Genomic DNA, 19057 nt, shown 5'->3' on the forward strand with positions numbered 1-19057 from the left:
TGGCCCTTCTCTGGACACCTTCCAGCACCTCCACATCCCTCTTGTCTCAGGGGCTCCAGAACTGGATGCAGTACTCCAGGTGGGGTCTCAGTAGTGTGGACTGGAGGGACTGGAGACAGAACAAGGGGGAATGGCCTCAAGCTGGTGCTGGGGAGGTTTAGATTGGACATTAGGAAAATGTTTTTCCTGGAGAGAGTAGTCAGGGACTGGAATGAGCTGCCCAGGGAGGTGGTGGAGTCACCAACTCTCAGTGTGTTGAAGGGTGGTTTGGATGTGGTCCTTAGGGCTATGGTTCACAGGCTCACAGGATGTCAGGGGTTGGAAGAGACCCAAAGAGATCTTCAAGTTCAACCCCCCTGCCACAGCAGGACCATACAATCTAGCTCAGATCACAGAAGAACACATCCAGGCCTGGAAAGCCTCTAGAAAAATCTTGCAGGGTAGAGTTCTAGATTGGACTTGATGATCCCAAGGGGCTTTGTCAACCTGGATGTTTCTGTGTGTTTCTGTGAAGTCCAGCCTATGATCCAAGAGCTCCACATCAGCTAACCCATGCCACCAATGCCACATCCAGTCTTGTCTTAGAGACCTGTAGCGATCGTGACTCCACCACCTCCCTGGGCAGTCCATCCCAGTGCCTAATCTCCCTCTCCTTGAGGAACTGCCTCCTAATATCCAACCTAACCCTCCCCTAGCACAGCTTTAGGCCATGCCCTCTGTAAAAGCTCCAGAGATAAGGCAAGAAAAAAAGTCCTGGGTAATACAGGACCCTGGAGGTGTTCAAGAAGAGTGGATGAGGCACTTAGAGCCATGGTCTGGTTGACTGGCTAGGGCTGGGTGCTAGGTTGGACTGGGTGAGCTTGGAGCTCTCTTCCAACCTGCTTGATTCTATGATTCTATGACTAAAGAACTCTCTGTGCTATCCTTCCTTTAAGGATTTTATGTTTACTGAAAGTCTCCAAGAGTTTAAACATTTATTTTGACCTTATCTGGGAGAAAGGCTTAAAGATGACCTTTCAGTATCTGGATGGAGTTATGAAAAAGCTGGGGAGGGTCTTTCTAGGCTGTCTGGCACTGGGGTGAATGGAACCAAGCTAGAAACGGGGAGATTCAGAGTGGATGTTAGGAAGAAGTTGTTCAACATGAGGGTGGTGAAAGTCTGGAATGGGTTGCCCAGGGAAGTGGTGGAAACCTCATGCATGGAGGTGTTTAAGGCCAGGCTGGCTGAGGCTGTGGCCAGCCTGATCTAGGGCAGGGTGTCCCTGGGCATGGCAGGGTGTTAGGAACTGGCTGATCCTTGTGGTCCCTTCCAACCCTGACTGATTCTATGATTCTATGAAGAAGATTGTGATCTGGGAAGGGTAAATAAATACTTCAGCCTTGTGTGGTACAGGAGGATTCCCTGGTGGAATAGTTTGAAGCTAGCTAGAATGTTTTGGTGAGAAGAACTAGATTACAGGCTGTGAAAGAGAAACAATGGTGATGTCTACTTCACTCATAGGCTTGCTGAGATGTATAAGAACAAGAATCCAAGCATAGATAAGGGAGTCGCTCTTTGCCTGAGCTCTGAGCTGCATTTCTCTCTAACCTCACCCTCCATTCCTCTGACTAATCCAATTGCTTCCTAACCCCCCTGGCTGACCTCCATTCTTCCCTGGGTGTGCTAGTTTGAAGAAGGCTGGAATGCTTTGGTGAGAAGAACTAGATCACAGGCTGTGAAAGGGAAACAAGGGTGATGTCTACTGCACTCATAGGCTTGCTGAGTGGTATAAAGCAAAACTCACAACACAGATATAAGCATTTCTCCTGCTGGGGAGCTCGGAGCTGCATCTCTCTCTCTAACCTCACCCTCCATTTCTTTGACTAATCCACTTTGCTTTCTAATCCACTTTGCTTCCTAACCCCCTGGCTGAACCTCCATTCTTCCTTGGCACTGGGGTAAGGTTGATAGGGGTAGGGGGAAGGTGAAGGGGGGGTTGGGAGCCCCTTCTGGGGACTCAGGTTTCTGGGAGGGCTGTTGTGTTTCTGTATTCCCTTTTACCTTGTCTATTTCTGTCTATAACTGTATCTACTGTAACTATCTGCTTGTATATTGTGCTAGCTGTAAATATAAGCTTCATTCAATTTCCAGAGCTGGCTGAGTCTAGTCTGGGTGATTTCCAAAGTTGGGGGGAGCAGGTGACACCCATACCATCACATTGGGGCACAAGGCAATGTCTGGGGTAAAGTGGAGGGGTGGGAGAAGGTGGAAGGGCAGTTGGGAGCCCCTCCTGGGGACTCAGGTTTCTAGGAGAGCTGTTGTCATTTTGTATTAGCTTTTCCCTTGTACATCTCTGTCTATAACTGCATATACTGTAACTATCTGCTTGTGTATTGTGCTAGCTGTAAATAAATAGCTTCATTCAATTTCCAGAGCTGGCTGAGTCTAGTCTGGGTGATTTCCAAAGCATGGGGGAGCAGGGACCACCCAAACCATCACACCTGGGAGAAGAAGATTCACTGTGTTATTGGTGTGTGTTCATCAATCCCCTCACCATCATTGCAGCCAACATGAAGTAATGGTTTAGATTAACTCCTCAGACAAAAGACTTGTCAGCCCCAAATTACTTCTCTCATCTGCACTTAGTTTGCAAGGATCTGTTGCAGCCAGATGTTAATCATATGGTTCTATGGAGGAGGTATAAACCTAACAATTACCTGCATGGCTGCTGACACCAAAAATCCATGGCTTGTGATATTCTGAATGGAGTTCATTTATTTGTTTATTTGTTCTTGTTGGAGTAAGAGGAGAGAATGCTGCTTGGAAATGAGGTGAGCACTGCTAAGATGCAAAAGTCATTCCCCATCAAGCCTTTCAGAGAATATTTCATAGAATCATAGAATCAACCAGGTTGGAAGAGACCTCCAAGCTCATCCAGCCCAACCTAGCACCCAGCCCTAGCCAATCAACCAGACCATGGCACTAAGTGCCTCAGCCAGGCTTTGCTTGAAGACCCCCAGGGACAGTGCCTCCACCACCTCCCTGGGCAGCCCATTCCAATGCCAATCACTCTCTCTGGGAAGAACTTCTTCCTAACATCCAGCCTATACCTACCCTGGCACAACCTGAGACTGTGTCCCCTTGTTCTATTGCTGGTTGCCTGGGAGAAGAGGCCACCCCCCACCTGGCTACAATGTCCCTTCAGGTAGTTGTAGACAGTAATAAGGTCACCCCTGAGCCTCCTCTTCTCCAGGCTAAACACCCCCAGCTCCCTCAGCCTCTCCTCATAGGATTTGTGCTCCAGGCTCCAGGCCCCTCACCAGCCGTGTTGCCCTTCTCTGGAGACATTCCAGCACCTCAACATCCTTCTTGAATTGAGGGGCCCAGAACTGGACACAGCACTCAAGGTGTGGCCTGACCAGTGCTGAGTACAGGGGCAGAATAACCTCCCTTGTCCTACTGGCCACTCTGTTCCTGATGCAGGCCAGGATGCCATTGGCTCTCTTGGCCACCTGGGCACACTGCTGCCTCATCTTCAGCTTACTATCTATCAGTACCCCCAGGTCCCTTTCCTCCTGGCTGCTCTCAGCCACTCAGTCCCCAGCCTATAGCGCTGCTTGGGGTTGTTGTGGCCAAAGTCTCTTCAAGGAGAAGACCTCAACAAGCCACATGCTGAGTTATATTAGAGCTGCCAGCCTTGAGACTGCTGTACCAAGCATAACAGTATCCTAGAATCAATCAGGTTGGAAGAGACCTCCATGCTCATCCAGTCCAACCTAGCACCAAGCCGTGTTCAATCAACTAGACCATGGCACAAAGTTGGGTTGGACTCGATGATCTATAGGTCTCTTCCAACCTTGGTGATAATGTGATACTGTGAAGTGCCCTCATCCAGTAAGAACTGCAACTTCTGCCAAGTTTAGAAGAGTGAAACTGAGAATCAAAGAATCATAGAATCACAGAATCAGTCAGGGTTGGAAAGGATCACAAGGAGCAGCCAGTTCCAACCCCCCTGCCATGCCCAGGGACACCCTACCCTAGAGCAGGCTGCCCACAGCCTCAGCCAGCCTGGCCTCAAACACCTCCAGCCATGGGGCCTCAACCACCTCCCTGGGCAACCCATTCCAGCCTCTCACCACTCTCATGCTCAACAACTTCCTCCTCACCTCCAGCCTGAAGGTCAGAGAAGGTAGCAATGTTTTGTAGCCCTCACAATCCACAGGTAGGAGCTATGTTTCGAGCCTATTTAAAGCTAGGTGGAGAAAAGGAAGACAAATTTTGGTATGCTAATGATCACATAGATCTTTCCCACCTCTAGGTCTGTGACTTGATGATTTATCACAGTGAAGTCATGAGAAAGGAGAAGGAAGAGTAGGAAATGGCAGTGGTTAAGCCTCAGCTGCGTGGTGCAAGCCCAGCAGCAGTGTGCTCACGATAAAACTATTTTCCTGAGGATGTCTTTGGCTGCTGCCACCGACACAGGATTGATATTTAATAGGTGTCAGAAGAAAAGAAAACTTTGTTGGCATTTGACATCCTTAGAATGGAATTTTGTCCTGAATCTGACATGAAATAATCACTCCCTTAGCCTTGGAGGCAGGAGCTGAGCTGAGCATTGGATGGTAAGGTTTTTGCTAGCTAATTAATGAGCTTTTAAGCCTCTTTGGGATGTTTCAGGCTGGCTTTTCCTGTTGCACACATAAACAGTATGCTCCAGTCCAGGCTGTCCAGGTGTACACAGAACTTTTCCTTCACAGTCTCTCTTTGCCATGAAAAATTGTGTGTGTGTGTGTGTGCAAGTTTGTGACAGGAATCTTCCTCCCTCCTCCTTCTGTCTGAGCCCAGTTTCCTCCCTAACATGTCACATTAGAGCTGTTGCACCACGACTTGGAGGAGCTGGGATTTAATGCTGATAGGTGGTGAAGCATTGAGCTGTTCAGCTCTTCAGGTTCTTGTATTTTACATGGCATTGATGCCACTCAACAGCAAACCCCTCACTTCTATATGAGCTTCTGGAACATTGCTCTCTACAGCTACCTGAAGGGAGGTTGTAGCCAGCTGGGGTTGGTCTCCTCCTCCAAGCAGCCAGCAACAGAACAAGGGGACAGAGTCTCAAGTTGTGGCAGGGGAGGTCTAGGCTGGATGTTAGGAGGAAGTTGTTGGCAGAGAGAGTGATTGGCATTGGAATGGGCTGCCCAGGGAGGTGGTGGAGTTGCCATGCCTGGAGGTGTTGAAGCCAAGCCTGGCTGGGGCACTTAGTGCCATGGTCTGGTTGGTTGGCTAGGGCTGGGTGCTAGGCTGGGCTGGATGAGCTTGGAGGTGTCTTCCAAAATGCTTGATACTATGATCTATGCACAACACTAAGTCACTATTTCACTAGCTCAGGGATTTTGCCTTGAGGGAAGGAGAAATGAATCTATTTACCCTATGTAACAATGTGTTTGTTTTGTTCCCTTGCCTTCTTTAAAAGTGGTGTGAGTGGTGGTTGATTGCTGTACTTGTTAGTCATTTGAGTAACCTGACAACCACAGAATCATAGAATCAAGCAGATTGGAAGAGACCTCCAAGCTCATCCAGCCCAAACTAGCACCCAGCCCTAGCCAGTCAACCAGACCATGGCACTAAGTGCCCCAGCCAGGCTTGGCTTCAACACCTCCACCTGGATGTGTTTCTGTGTGACTTGCACTTCAGCAGGAGGGTTGGGCTCCATCCTTTCTGGAGGTCATTTCCAACCCTTAATTGTCTGTGATTCTCTGGTTGTTTCCAACTAGAACCATTCCATAGCAACACATTTACAGGTGTCCTACAGGTATCATCATAGAATCATAGAATGTCAGGGGCTGGAAGGGACCTGGAAACATCATCTGGTCCAGCCTCCCTGCCAGAGTAGGATCATTTAGAGCAGATCACACAGGAACACATCCAGACAGTTCTTGAATATCTTGAGAGAGAGAGCCTCCACAATCTCCCTGGACAGCCGTTTTCAGGGTTCTGGCACCCTCACAAGGAAAAAAAATCCTTCCTCAGGTTCACATGGAACCTCCTATGCCTCATCTTCCACCCATTGCCCCTTTTCTTGTCAGTCTGGAGAAGAGAAGGCTTTGAGGAGACCTTGTGGTGGCCTTTCAGTATCTGAAGGGGCTACAGGAGGGCTGGGGAGGGACTATCAACAAGGTTGGTGAAAAGCTCAACCTGAGCCTGCAGTGTGAGTGCAGCCCAGACACAACCCTGTGCTGGGCTGCAGCAAGAGCAGTGTGGGCAGCAGGGCAAGGGAGGGGATTCTGCCCCTGGGCTCTGCTCTCCTCACACCCCACCTGCACTCCTGGGTGCACTTCTGGAGCCCCCAGCACAAGCAGCACATGGAAGTGTTGGAGGCAGTGCAGAGGAAACCACCAAGATGCTGAGAGGGCTGCAGCAGCTGTGCTGTGAGGAGAGGCTGAGAGAGTTGGGGCTGTGCAGCCTGGAGAAGAGAAGGCTTCCAGGAGACCTTGGAGTGGCCTTGCAGGATGTGAAGGGGGCTGCAGGAGGTCTGTGGAGGGACTATTTTGAAGGTCTTGTGATGAGAGGACGAGGAGGAATGGGTTTGAAGTGGCAGAGGGGAGATTGGAAGTGGATGTTAGGCAGAAGTTGTTTTCAGTGAGGGTGGTGAGACACTGGCATAGGTTGCCCAGGGAGGTTGGGGAGCACAGAAGCACCCAATGTGATCTTTGATCACATTGGGTGCTTCTGTGTTCCCCAACCTCCCTGGAAGTGTTCAGCACCAGGCTGGATGAGTCCTTGAGCAACCTGTTCTAGTGAGAGGTGTCCCTGCCTATGGCAGGGGTTTCGAACTGGCTGAGCTTTGAGGTCCCTTCCCTCCTAAACCATTCTCTGATTCCATGCATACATACAGGCCTACACTGAGGATATTTAAGCAGGTGAGCAAACACTTCAGATGGGTTTTCTTTGCCATCAGGAAGCAGTGTACAAGTTGATATATGGCTGAATTATCTGGGTATAATTAGGGTAATAAGTAAATAGCTAAATGTCGACAACGATTCTGTTGCCAGCACTCGAGCACTGCACATTGATCAAGCAGCTCTAAAAATAAGCAGGGTGCTAATTTGAGTGTGGCTTTCCTAACATCTTTCTGTTGACTGTGTGGTCTATCTGGACTTCAGCAAGGCCTTTGACACTGTCCCCACAGCAAACTGCTGGCTAAGCTGTCAGCCCATGGCTTGGATGGCAGCACTCTGTGCTGGGTTAGGAACTGGCTGGAGGGCCAGACCCAGAGAGTGGTGGTGAATGGTGCCACATCCAGCTGGCAGCTGTCACTAGTGGTGTCCCTCAGGGATCAGTGCTGGGCCCCATCCTCTTTAACATCTTCATAGATGACCTGGATGAGGGCATGGAGTCAGTCATCAGCAAGTGTGCAGATGACACCAAGCTGGGGGCAGATGTGGCTGGGTTGGAGGGCAGAAGGGCTCTGCAGCAGGACCTTGACCGCCTGCACAGATGGGCAGAGTCCAAGGGGATGGCTTCAATAGCTCCAAGTGCAGGGTGCTGCACTTTGGCCACAACAACCCCATGCAGAGATACAGGCTGGGGTCGGAGTGGCTGAGAGCAGCCAGACAGAGAGGGATCTGGGGGTGCTGATTGATACCCACCTGAACATGAGCCAGCAGTGTGCCCAGGTGGCCAAGAGAGCCAGTGGCATCCTGGCCTGCATCAGGAATGGTGTGGCCAGCAGGAGCAGGGAGGTCATTCTGCCCCTGTACTCTGCACTGCTCAGACCACACCTTCAGTACTGTGTTCAGTTCTGGGCCCCCCAGTTCAGGAGGGACATTGAGATGCTTGAGCATGTCCAGAGAAGGGCAACGAGGCTGGGGAGAGGCCTTGAGCACAGCCCTACGAGGAGAGGCTGAGGGAGCTGGGATTGGTTAGCCTGGAGAAGAGGAGGCTCAGGGCAGACCTTATTGCTGTCTACAACTACCTGAGGGGAGGTTGTGGCCAGGAGGAGGTTGCTCTCTTCTCTCAGGTGGCCAGCACCAGAACAAGAGGACACAGCCTCAGGCTGTGCCAGGGGAGATTTAGGCTGGAGGTGAGGAGAAAGTTCTTCCCTGAGAGAGTCATTGGACACTGGAATGGGCTGCCCGGGGAGGTGGTGGAGTCGCCGTCCCTGGAGCTGTTCAAGGCAGGACTGGACGTGGCACTTGGTGCCATGGTCTGGCCTTGAGCTCTGTGCTAAAGGGTTGGACTTGATGATCTGTGAGGTCTCTTCCAACCCTGTTGATACTGTGATACTGTGATACTGTGACTATAGACTCACAGCCTGATTCTTGCACTCCTCTCTGAGGAGATAATAGGGGGAATAGAGCCATCGTAGTGCTGCTTGCTTTAAACACCTTTTGTTTGGTGTTTTTTCATCACTTTTGAAGGGTGGGCTACAGATGCTGCTCCAGCACGTGTGGAAAGCAGAGGAGTGAGAGGCTTTGTGATATCAGGTGGTGATTCTGCCAGAATTTCTATCACCTCTTTGGGGAAAATTTACAGTGACTTGGAGAAAGGCAGCAAGTTGGCCCTTACTCTCACTACCTACAGTCTCATAATGATGTTGGTAGGCTACTGTTTAGCTCAGACTACTATTTAATATGATATAAAATCATGGAGCAGTTTCCATTGGAGAAGACCTCCAAGATTGAGTCCAACTCTTAACCTCAGACAACCATAACCATGAAAATTTGTCCCAAAGTGCCATGTCCAGAGGTGTCTCTCAGGGGTCAGTGCTGGCACCAGTGCTGTTGAACAGCTCTGTCAGTGCCATGGACAGAGCAGTGCAGTGCAGCCTCAGCAGGTGTGCAGCTGGCACCAAGTTGTGTGGCACTTGCTAGAGGGCAGGGATCCATCCAGAGGGAGCTGGACAGGCTGCAGAGCTGTGCCCACGTCAACCTCATGGCATTCAACAAGGCCAAGGGTAAGGTCCTGCAGCTGGGTGGGTGCAATCCCAAGTCCAACTGCAGGCTGGGTGGGGAATGGCTGAGAGTAGCCCTGAGGAACAGGCCCTGGGGGTCTGGGCTGATGAAAAGCTCAACAGGAGGCTGCAGTGTGAGTGCAGCCCAGACACAACCCTGTGCTGGGCTGCAGCAAGAGCAGTGTGGGCAGCAGGGCAAGGGAGGGGATTCTGCCCCTTGGCTCTGCTCTCCTCACACCCCACCTGCACTCCTGGGTGCACTTCTGGAGCCCCCAGCACAAGCAGCACATGGAAGTGTTGGAGCCAGTGCAGAGGAGGCCACCAAGATGCTGAGAGGGCTGCAGCAGCTGTGCTGTGAGGAGAGACTGAGAGAGTTGGGGCTGTGCAGCCTGGAGAAGAGAAGGCTTCCAGGAGACCTTGGAGTGGCCTTGCAGGATCTGAGTGGGACTGCAGGAGGGCTGGGGAGGGACTATTGACAAGGTCTTGTAAAAGCAGGATGAGGAGGAATGGGTTTGTAGTGTCCGAGGGGAGATTGTAAGTGGCTGTTAGGCAGAAGTTGTTTGGAGTGAGGGTGGTGAGAGACTGGCACAGGTTGTCCAGGGAGGCTGTGGAGCATAGAATCATAGAATGTGATCTTTGATCACATTCTGTGCTTCTGTGCTCCACAACCTCCCTGGAGGTGTTCAGGACCAGGCTGGATGAGTCCTTGAGGTACCTGTTCTAATGGGAAGTGTGGGAACAGGATGATGTCTGAGTAAAGGGGCCTCAGCTTTCTCAGCCTCTCCTCACAGCAGAGCTGCTGCAGCCCTCTCAGCATCTTGGTGGCCTCCTCTGCACTGGCTCCAACACTTCCATGTCCTGCTTGTGCTGGAGGCTCCAGAAGTGCACCCAGGAGTGCAGGTGAGGTCTGAGAAGAGCAGAGCCAAGGGACAGAACCCACTCCCTTGCCCCTGCTGGCCACGCTGCTCCTGTTGCAGCCCAGCACAGTGTTCCTGCCCGGGCTGTGCGCTCACATTGCAGGTGTGCATCCCTGGAGATGCTTTGCCACCTCTGTGCATGCTACCAGCCACACTCTCTCTGTAGTCAGCCTATGTTTACCCCAAATACTTGCATTTGCAAACAAGGCAGACACGAATGCCTTGCACCCAGTTGAGTTTTAGAAGGTAGTGACCCATCCTACCAGTGTGTAATAAGAGGTCCCACTGTGACAATTAGAATAAATCACCCTACAGGATATGCCATTACAGACATTCATGCCTCATCAGGATCTGAATTGTCTTCTATGATGGATTTCCAAGAAAGGTACAGAACTTGAGCCTGGTTTGCCTACAGCACAAAGTGATTGATAAGTTTGCTCCCAGCTCCTCCATTTGCTGTGAAAAATGAAACATGGGTGAAATGAAATAAAAATTGGAATTAAGAATCAAAGAGCAGTTGGGCCACTGAATAGAACCAGGAGTGTGGAGATAATTTTGGACAAGTAAACTGATTCCACCTCTGCTGCTATCACTTAGCTCTTCTTTTGCTCACTGATTCCAGCTCTGCTGCTCCCAGCTCTTCTTTTGCTCACTGATTCCACCTGTGCTGCGATCAGCACTTCTTTTGCTCACTGATTCCAACTCTGCTGCTCCCAGCTCTTCTTTTGCTCACTGATTCCACCACTGCTGCTATCTCTTAGCTCTTCTTTTGCTCACTGATTCCACCACTGCTGCTATCTCTTAGCTCTTCTTTTGCTCACTGATTCCACCACTGCTATCCCTTAGCTCTTCTTTTGCTCACTGATTCCACCTCTGCTGCTATCAGCACTTCTTTTGCTCACTGATTCCACCACTGCTGCTATCACTTAGCTCTTCTTTTGCTCACTGATTCCACCACTGCTGCTATCACTTAGCTCTTCTTTTGCTCACTGATTCCACCACTGCTGCTATCAGCTCTTCTTTTGCTCACTGATTCCACTTCTGCTGCTATCACTTAGCTCTTCTTTTGGTCACTGATTCCACTTGTGCTGCTATGAGCACTTCTTTTGCTCACTGATTCCACCACTGCTGCTATCAGCTCTTCTTTTGCTCACTGATTCCACCTCTGCTGCTATCACTTAGCTCTTCTTTTGGTCAAGCACTGCAACAGGTCTTCCTGGGAGGTAGTGGAGTCACCATCCCTGGAGGCATACATGAAATGTGTGGATGTGGCACTTTGAGCTGTGATTTAATGGCCATGATGGTGTTGGGTTGATGGTTGCACTCAGTGATCTTAGAGGGCTTTTCAAAGACTCATTCATAGCTTCATTGAAGAGACTGGGGGGGACCTAAATGATCATCTAGTGCCAACCACCCTGCCATGAGCAGGGACACCTTCCACTAGACCAAGTGTCCAGAGAAGGGCAGCAAGACTGATCAGGGGCCTGGAGCACAGCCCTGTGAGGAGAGGCTGAGGGAGCTGGGGGTGTGCAGTCTGGAGAAGAGGAGGCTCAGGGCAGACTTCATTGCTGTCTACAGCTACCTGAAGGGAGGTTGTAGCCAGGTGGGGTTGGGCTCTTCTTCCAGGCAACCAGCAACAGAACAAGAAGATACAATCTCAAGCTGTGCCAGAGCAGGTTGAGTCTGGATGTTAGGAGGAAGTTGCTGTCAGAGACAGTGATTGGCACTGGAATGGGCTGCCCAGGGAGGTAGTGGAGTCTCTGTCCCTGGAGCTGTCCCTGGAGGTTTTCAGGAAAAGCCTGGATGAAGCAGCCCATTCCAATGCCAATCACTCTCTCTGACAACAACTTCCTCCTAATATTCAGCCTAGACCTCCCCTGGCACAGCTTGAGGCTGTGTCCCCTTGTTTTGTTGCTGGTTGCCTGGGAGAAGAGCCCAACCCCACCTGGCTACAGCCTCCCTTCAAGTAGTTGTAGACATCAATAAGATCTGCCCTGAGCCTCTTCTGCAGGCTGCACACCCCCAGCTCCCTCAGCCTCTCCTCCAGGGATGGGGACTCCACCACCTGCCTGAGCAGCCCATTCCAAGGGCAAATCACTCTCTCATAGATTTGTAGGATGGCTTAGACTGGAAAGGACCTTAAAGATGATGAGGCATAGAGTGGACTTAAACTTAAAGGTCTTTCCCAACCAAAATGACTCTGGTTTGTGTCTTTTTTTTTTCCCTATGGCAAAGGCACACAGCCTCCTCCCACCTCTGCCAGCAGTGCTGTGCACATAGCAGAAGTAGAGCAGTGCTGATAAATTCTCAGTGCTTTTTAAGAGGAGTTAAAAGTTGCTTCTCTGCCAGCTCTGCACACCCTTGCTGCTGGGAGCACTTGGAATTAAAGTCTTGGAGGTGAACAATGTTTTCATTTGTGTATTTTAGTGAGCCACCTCTGATCTTTTATTTGTTTGGGCTATTTTAGTTCCCAAGTAGGTAGGACAGTTTAGGGTTGAGATTCACTTCATTAACTTCAGACATCTTTAATGTAGGCATCTACATCTGAAGGAGTCACTTGAGGCTTGCTTTGGAGTCAACAGAGAGAGAAACTCTTTTAAAGGGAGATTCAGCTGACCTGTTTGAGTCACTTGGTATCAGGGCACGAGTGAAAATAACCACTCCTTGATTAGATGTGTACATTTAGATGTCTATGCTTGGCCAGCTGAATCCCATGGAGACTTCAAGACCCATATCTAGGTGCTATTGTAAGTTGATCAGTGGGGAGGAGAAGAGATGCTTTGCTCCCCTGCATCCTGTAAGTGCCAAACTCAAGCTGTGCACTGTTCCTTTTGGCTTCTGTTAGTTTGCTTGAAGCTTGTACCATGAAGGGAAGAAACCAAGTTCTTGCTTAATAAAATGGTTCCTGGAGTGAGCAAGGGTAGGTTTATCTGTTGTCTTCAGGGAACCTGCAGAGTCTTCTTCTCTGCACACTTTCCAAACCTGCCTGGCTGTAGTCCTGTGTGAACTACCCTGGGTGATCCTGCCCCCTGCTCCTTTCCAACCTCTAAGGTTCTGCATTTCTGTGACTATGTTTAATCCTAACAGCATCTTCCTGGCCTGTCTCTTCTATTCTGTGAGATGGTGAAAGCTGTCCTGTGTACAGGCAAGCAAGCACAGGTTGGAATCCAGTCACTAGTGGTGTCCCTCAGGGATCAGTGCTGGGCCCCATCCTCTTTAACATCTTCATAGATGATCTGGATGAGGGCATGGAGTCAGTCATCAGCAAGTGTGCAGATGACACCAAGCTGGGGGCAGATGTGACTGAGTTGGAGGGCAGAAGGGCTCTGCAGTGGGACCTTGACCACCTGCACAGATGGGCAGAGTCCAAGGGGATGGCTTCAATAGCTCCAAGTGCAGGGTGCTGCACTTTGGCCACAGCAACCCCATGCAGAGATACAGGCTGGGGTCAGAGTGGCTGAGAGCAGCCAGACAGAGAGGGATCTGGGGGTGCTGATTGATACCCGCCTGAACATGAGCCAGCAGTGTGCCCAGGTGGCCAAGAGAGCCAGTGGCATCCTGGCCTGCATCAGGAATGGTGTGGTCAGCAGGAGCAGGGAGGTCATTCTGCCCCTGTACTCTGCACTGCTCAGACCTCACCTTGAGTGCTGTGTTCAGTTCTGGGCCCCCCAGTTTAGGAGGGACATTGAGATGCTTGAGCGTGTCCAGAGAAGGGCAACGAGGCTGGGGAGAGGCCTTGAGCACAGCCCTACGAGGAGAGGCTGAGGGAGCTGGGATTGGTTAGCCTGGAGAAGAGGAGGCTCAGGGGTGACCTTATTGCTGTCTACAACTACCTGAGGGGAGGTTGTGGCCAGGAGGAGGTTGCTCTCTTCTCTCAGGTGGCCAGCACCAGAACAAGAGGACACAGCCTCAGGCTGCACCAGGGGAGATTTAGGCTGGAGGTGAGGAGAAAGTTCTTCCCTGAGAGAGTCATTGGACACTGGAATGGGCTGCCCGGGGAGGTGGTGGAGTCGCCGTCCCTGGAGCTGTTCAAGGCAGGACTGGACGTGGCACTTGGTGCCATGGTCTGGCCTTGAGCTCTGTGGTAAAGGCTTGGACTTGATGGTCTGTGAGGTCTCTTCCAACCCTGTTGATACTGTGATACTGTGATACTGTGATCATAGAATCATAGGATCAACCAGGTTGGAAGAGACCTCCAAGCTCATCCAGCCCAACCTAGCACCCAGCCCTATCCAGTCAACCAGGCCATGGCACTAAGTGCCTCATCCAGGCTTTTTTTGAACACATCCAGTGGAAGGAATGCCAGATAGAAAAGGACCTGGGGGTGCTGGTTGACAGCTGAAGATGAGCCAGCAGTGTGCTTAGGTGGCTAAGAAGCTCACCAGCATCCTGGCTTGGATCAGGAATCGTGTGACCAACAGGCCCAGGGAAGTGGTTTCCCCCTGTACTGGGCTTTGGTGAGTCCATACCTTGAGTGCTGCTTTGGTTTTAGACCCCACACTACACAGCTGTGAAGGTGATGGAATGTGTCTAGGCAGCAGAGATGACAGTCTAGAGAATAGGTCTTATGAGGAGCTGGAGTCCCTCACTGGGAAGGCTGACAGACCTGGGGTTGTTTAGCCTGGAGAAAAGGAGGCTGAGGGGAGACCTTGCTCTCTACAGCCTCCTGACAGGAGGTTGGAGCCAAATGGATGTTGGTGTCTTCTCCCTACTAACAAGTGGAACACAGCCCTGTGAGGAGGGGCTGAGGGAGCTGGGGTTGTTTAGCCTGGAGAAGAGGAGGCTCAGGGGTGACCTCATTGCTGTCTGCAACTACCTGAAGGGAGGTTATAGCCAGGTGGGGTTGGGCTCTTCTGCCAGGCACCCAGCAACAGAACAAGGGGACACAGTCTCAAGTTGTGCCAGGGCAGGTCTAGGCTGGATGTTAGGAGGAAGTTCTTCACAGAGAGAGTGATTGGCATTGGAATGGGCTGCCCAGGGAGGAATCACCATGCCTGGAGGTGTTGAAGCAAAGTCTGGCTGAGGCACTTAGTGCCATGGTCTGGTTGATTGGCTAGGGCTGGGTGCTAGGTTGGACTGGATGAGCTTGGAGGTCTCTTCCAACCTGCTTGATTCTATGATTCTAACTGACAGAATGAGGGGAAATGGCCTCAAATTGGCCCAGGGGAGGTTTGGAGCAGGCTGTCCAGGGAGGTGGTGGAGTTGTCATGGGATTGACATTTGAACTTGGCCTTAGAGGTCCCTTCCAACTTTAATGATTCTACAGTTCTTTATTTCTTACACTTGGAATTCTCTTGACTTGACCATAACATGCAAGCCATGAACTCCTCTTAGCCCTGCCTCATCTGTCTTACACACAGCTCATGTCCAGCAGAAGAGAACTTCTTGGCTCTCACCATTACTCTCCAACACTTCATACTACAGGAAAAGGGGAGGGGGGAGGCCAGAACCAGGATAAATACGTTGGAACCACAAAACCACATAATCCACCATGGGTGTCACCACCTGTCTCCTCTGCACCAGCTATGCAAGTTATGATAGCTCTCCTAAAAAAATACCCTCCTACTAAAGCAAAAGGCTTTGCAGTCTTTGTCTTCAGGCTTTTCCCTAAAGCTGCTGCTGGGCTCTTCTCACAGGTCATGTGGAGGGGCTGGAGTGGGTCCAGAGGAGAGCAAGGAAGCTGGAGAAGGGTCTGGAGAATAAATCTGATGAGGAGTGACTGAAGGAGCTGGGGATAGTTAGTTTGAGGAAGAGGAGGCTGAGAGGAGACCTCACTGCTGTCTATAGCTACCTGAAAGGACATTGTGGAGAGGCTGCTGCTGGGCTCTGCTCACAGGGAATTGGACACAGAACAAGGGGGAATGGCCTCAAGCTGAGGCTGGAGAGGTTTAGATTGGTCATTAGGAAGAAGTTTTTTTTCATGGAAAGAGTGGTCAGGGACTGGAATGAGCTGCCCAGGGAGGTGGTGGAGTCACCCAGCCTGGCTGTGTTTAAGGGTGGTTTGGATGTGGTGCTTGGGGCTATGGTTTGATGTGAATCTTATAGAGTAGGGTTCTAGATTGGACTTGGTGATGCTGAGGGGCTTTGCCAACCTGCATGGTGCTGTCACTCTCTGATGATTCTGTGACTGAATTATGACACAGGAGCTGGGAACATGGTAATGGTTCCTATCCTGTGCCTGAAGCAGGAGTCAATAGGCTCAGCAAGCCCTGCACACTGCAGAAAGAGCTGAGGGACTTGTGGTCATTTCTGGTTGTGCCACTTAACTGTTTGAAATTGTAAACTGGAAGTTTTGTTAAAATCACAAAGCTTTGCTAACACACAACTAAATCACTTTCTTTACTGAGCCACAGAATGGTAGGGGTGGAAAGGGACATCTGAATATCATCTAGCCCAAACCCCCTGCTTGAGCAGGAGCACCTCAGGTTATCTCACACAGAAACACAGTATCACAGTATCATCAGGGTTGGAAGAGACCTCACAGATCATCAAGTCCAACCCTTTAGCACAGAGCTCAAGGCCAGACCATGGCACCAAGTGCCACGTCCAGTCCTGCCTTGAACAGCTCCAGGGACGGCGACTCCACCACCTCCCCGGGCAGCCCATTCCAGTGTCCAATGACTCTCTCAGGGAAGAACTTTCTCCTCACCTCCAGCCTAAATCTCCCCTGGCGCAGCCTGAGGCTGTGTCCTCTTGTTCTGGTGCTGGCCACCTGAGAGAAGAGAGCAACCTCCTCCTGGCCACAACCTCCCCTCAGGTAGTTGCAGACAGCAATAAGGTCTGCCCTGAGCCTCCTCTTCTCCAGGCTAACCAATCCCAGCTCCCTCAGCCTCTCCTCCTAGGGCTGTGCTCAAGGCCTCTCCCCAGCCTCGTCGCCCTTCTCTGGACACGCTCAAGCATCTCAATGTCCCTCCTAAACTGGGGGGCCCAGAACTGAACACAGCACTCAAGGTGTGGTCTGAGCAGTGCAGAGTACAGGGGCAGAATGACCTCCCTGCTCCTGCTGACCACACCATTCCTGATGCAGGCCAGGATGCCACTGGCTCTCTTGGCCACCTGGGCACACTGCTGGCTCATGTTCAGGTGGGTATCAATCAGCACCCCCAGATCCCTCTCTGTCTGGCTGCTCTCCAGCCACTCCCACCCCAGCCTGTATCTCTGCATGGGGTTGCTGTGGCCAAAGTGCAGCACCCTGCACTTGGAGCTATTGAAGCCATCCCCTTGGACTCTGCCCATCTGTGCAGGCGGTCAAGGTCCTGCTGCAGAGCCCTTCTGCCCTCCAACCCAGCCACATCTGCCCCCAGCTTGGTGTCATCTGCAAACTTGCTGATGACTGACTCCATGCCCTCATCCAGGTCATCTATGAAGATGTTAAAGACGATGGGGCCCAGCACTGATCCCTGAGGGACACCACTAGTGACAGCTGCCAGCTGGATGTGGCACCATTCACCACCACTCTCTGGGTCTGGCCCTCCAGCCAGTTCCTAACCCAGCACAGAGTGTTGCCATCCAAGCCATGGGCTGACAGCTTAGCCAGCAGTTTGCTGTGGGGGGCAGTGTCAAAAGCCTTGCTGAAGTCCAGGCAGACCACATCCACAGGCCTCTCACACAGAAACACATCTAGGTAGGTTGCAAATATTCTCCAGAGATGGTGACTTCACCACCTCTCTGAGCAGCCTGTAAGCTACCTCTTCACAACTCCTGAGCTGCTCAGGGAGGTGGTGGAATCACCAACCCTGGCTGTGTTTCAAGGGTCATTTGAATGTGATGCTTGGGGCTATGGCTTAAGGTGACTCTTGTAGAGTAGGGTTCTAGGTTGGACTTGGTGATGCTGAGAGGCTTTGTCAGCCTGTATGTTTCTGTCATTCTCTGATGATGTATAGAAGGGTTCTAGGTTGGACTTGGAGATTCTGAGGGGCTTTGTCAGCCTGCATGTTTCTGTCATTCTCTGATTTCTTTGTATTTCTTTTTTTATTCTGACCCCAGTAGGCTAAATTCATCCTTGCACGAGCTCCCTGAGTCTTGTAGAGTAGGGTTCTAGGTTGGACTTGGAGATCCTGAGGTGCTTTCCCAACCTGCATGGTTCTGTCATTCATAGAATCACAGAATCAACCAGGTTGGAAGAGACCTCCAAGCTCACCCAGCCCAACCTAGCACCCAGCCCTAGCCAGTCCACTAGACCATGGCACCAAGTGCCTCATCCAGTCTTCTCTTGAACACCCCCAGGAATGGTGACTCCACCACCTCCCTGGGCAGCCCATTCCAATGCCAATCACTCTCTCTGACAACAACTTCCTCCTAACATCCACCCCAGACCTCCCCTGGCACAGCTTGAGACTGTGTCCCCTTGTTCTGTTGCTGCTTGCCTGGAAGAAGAGCCCAACCCCCACCTGGCTCTGATTCTTTTGTATTTCTTTTGTGTTCTGACCCCAGTAGGCTAAATTCACCCTTGCAGGAGCTCCCTGAGTCTGGTAGAGTAGGGTTCTAGGTTGACCTTGGTGACGCCAAGGGGCTGCATGTTTCTGTGAATGCTTTTCCTTGCAAAAGCTGCAAGGGAAGAAATTCAAAGCTGTGACATATTGCCCCTTTCACATTTGTGCCTCTCTTGCCCTCCCATAAAACCACCAAGGAAGGGGCAGCTCAAGGCTGCCAGCGACCTAACTAATAACTGCATTTCCATTTCTGTACCTATGGAGGGATTAGTTTCATGCCTCTTAAACTCCTCTGCTTCTGACTGCAGCTATAAGCCATCCGTGTGCTTAGCAGGATATTAAAAGTGGGAAGCCAGGCCAGAAGAGCATGTTCGTTAGAGAACACTCTCTCCAAACGTGGAAGCTGAGCACCAGATGTGCTTTTGCATAATAAAGGCAGCCAATGATTAGCCCTCAGAGGTCTTTGATCCTTGAATAATAACCCATTTTGCAGCCAGGCCTCTTACTTTTCTTTGTCAGCGTCGTTGTCTTCCTCCTCTTCTCCTCTTCCTTTTTCTCCTACTTCTCCTCCGCCTTCTTCTCCCCCTCCTCCTCTCCCTCTTCCTCCTCCTCCCCCTCCTCCTCCTTCTTCTCCTCCTCCTCCTTCTTCTCCTCCTCCTCCTTCTTCTCCTCCTCCTTCTTCTTCTCCTTCTTCTTCTCCTTCTTCTTCTCCTTCTTCTTCTCCTTCTTCTCCTCCTTCTCCTCCTTCTCCTCCTTCTCCTCCTTCTCCTCCTTCTCC

Source organism: Pogoniulus pusillus, chromosome 7, assembly GCF_015220805.1.
Source record: "Pogoniulus pusillus isolate bPogPus1 chromosome 7, bPogPus1.pri, whole genome shotgun sequence".
NCBI classification, from domain to species: domain Eukaryota; kingdom Metazoa; phylum Chordata; class Aves; order Piciformes; family Lybiidae; genus Pogoniulus; species Pogoniulus pusillus.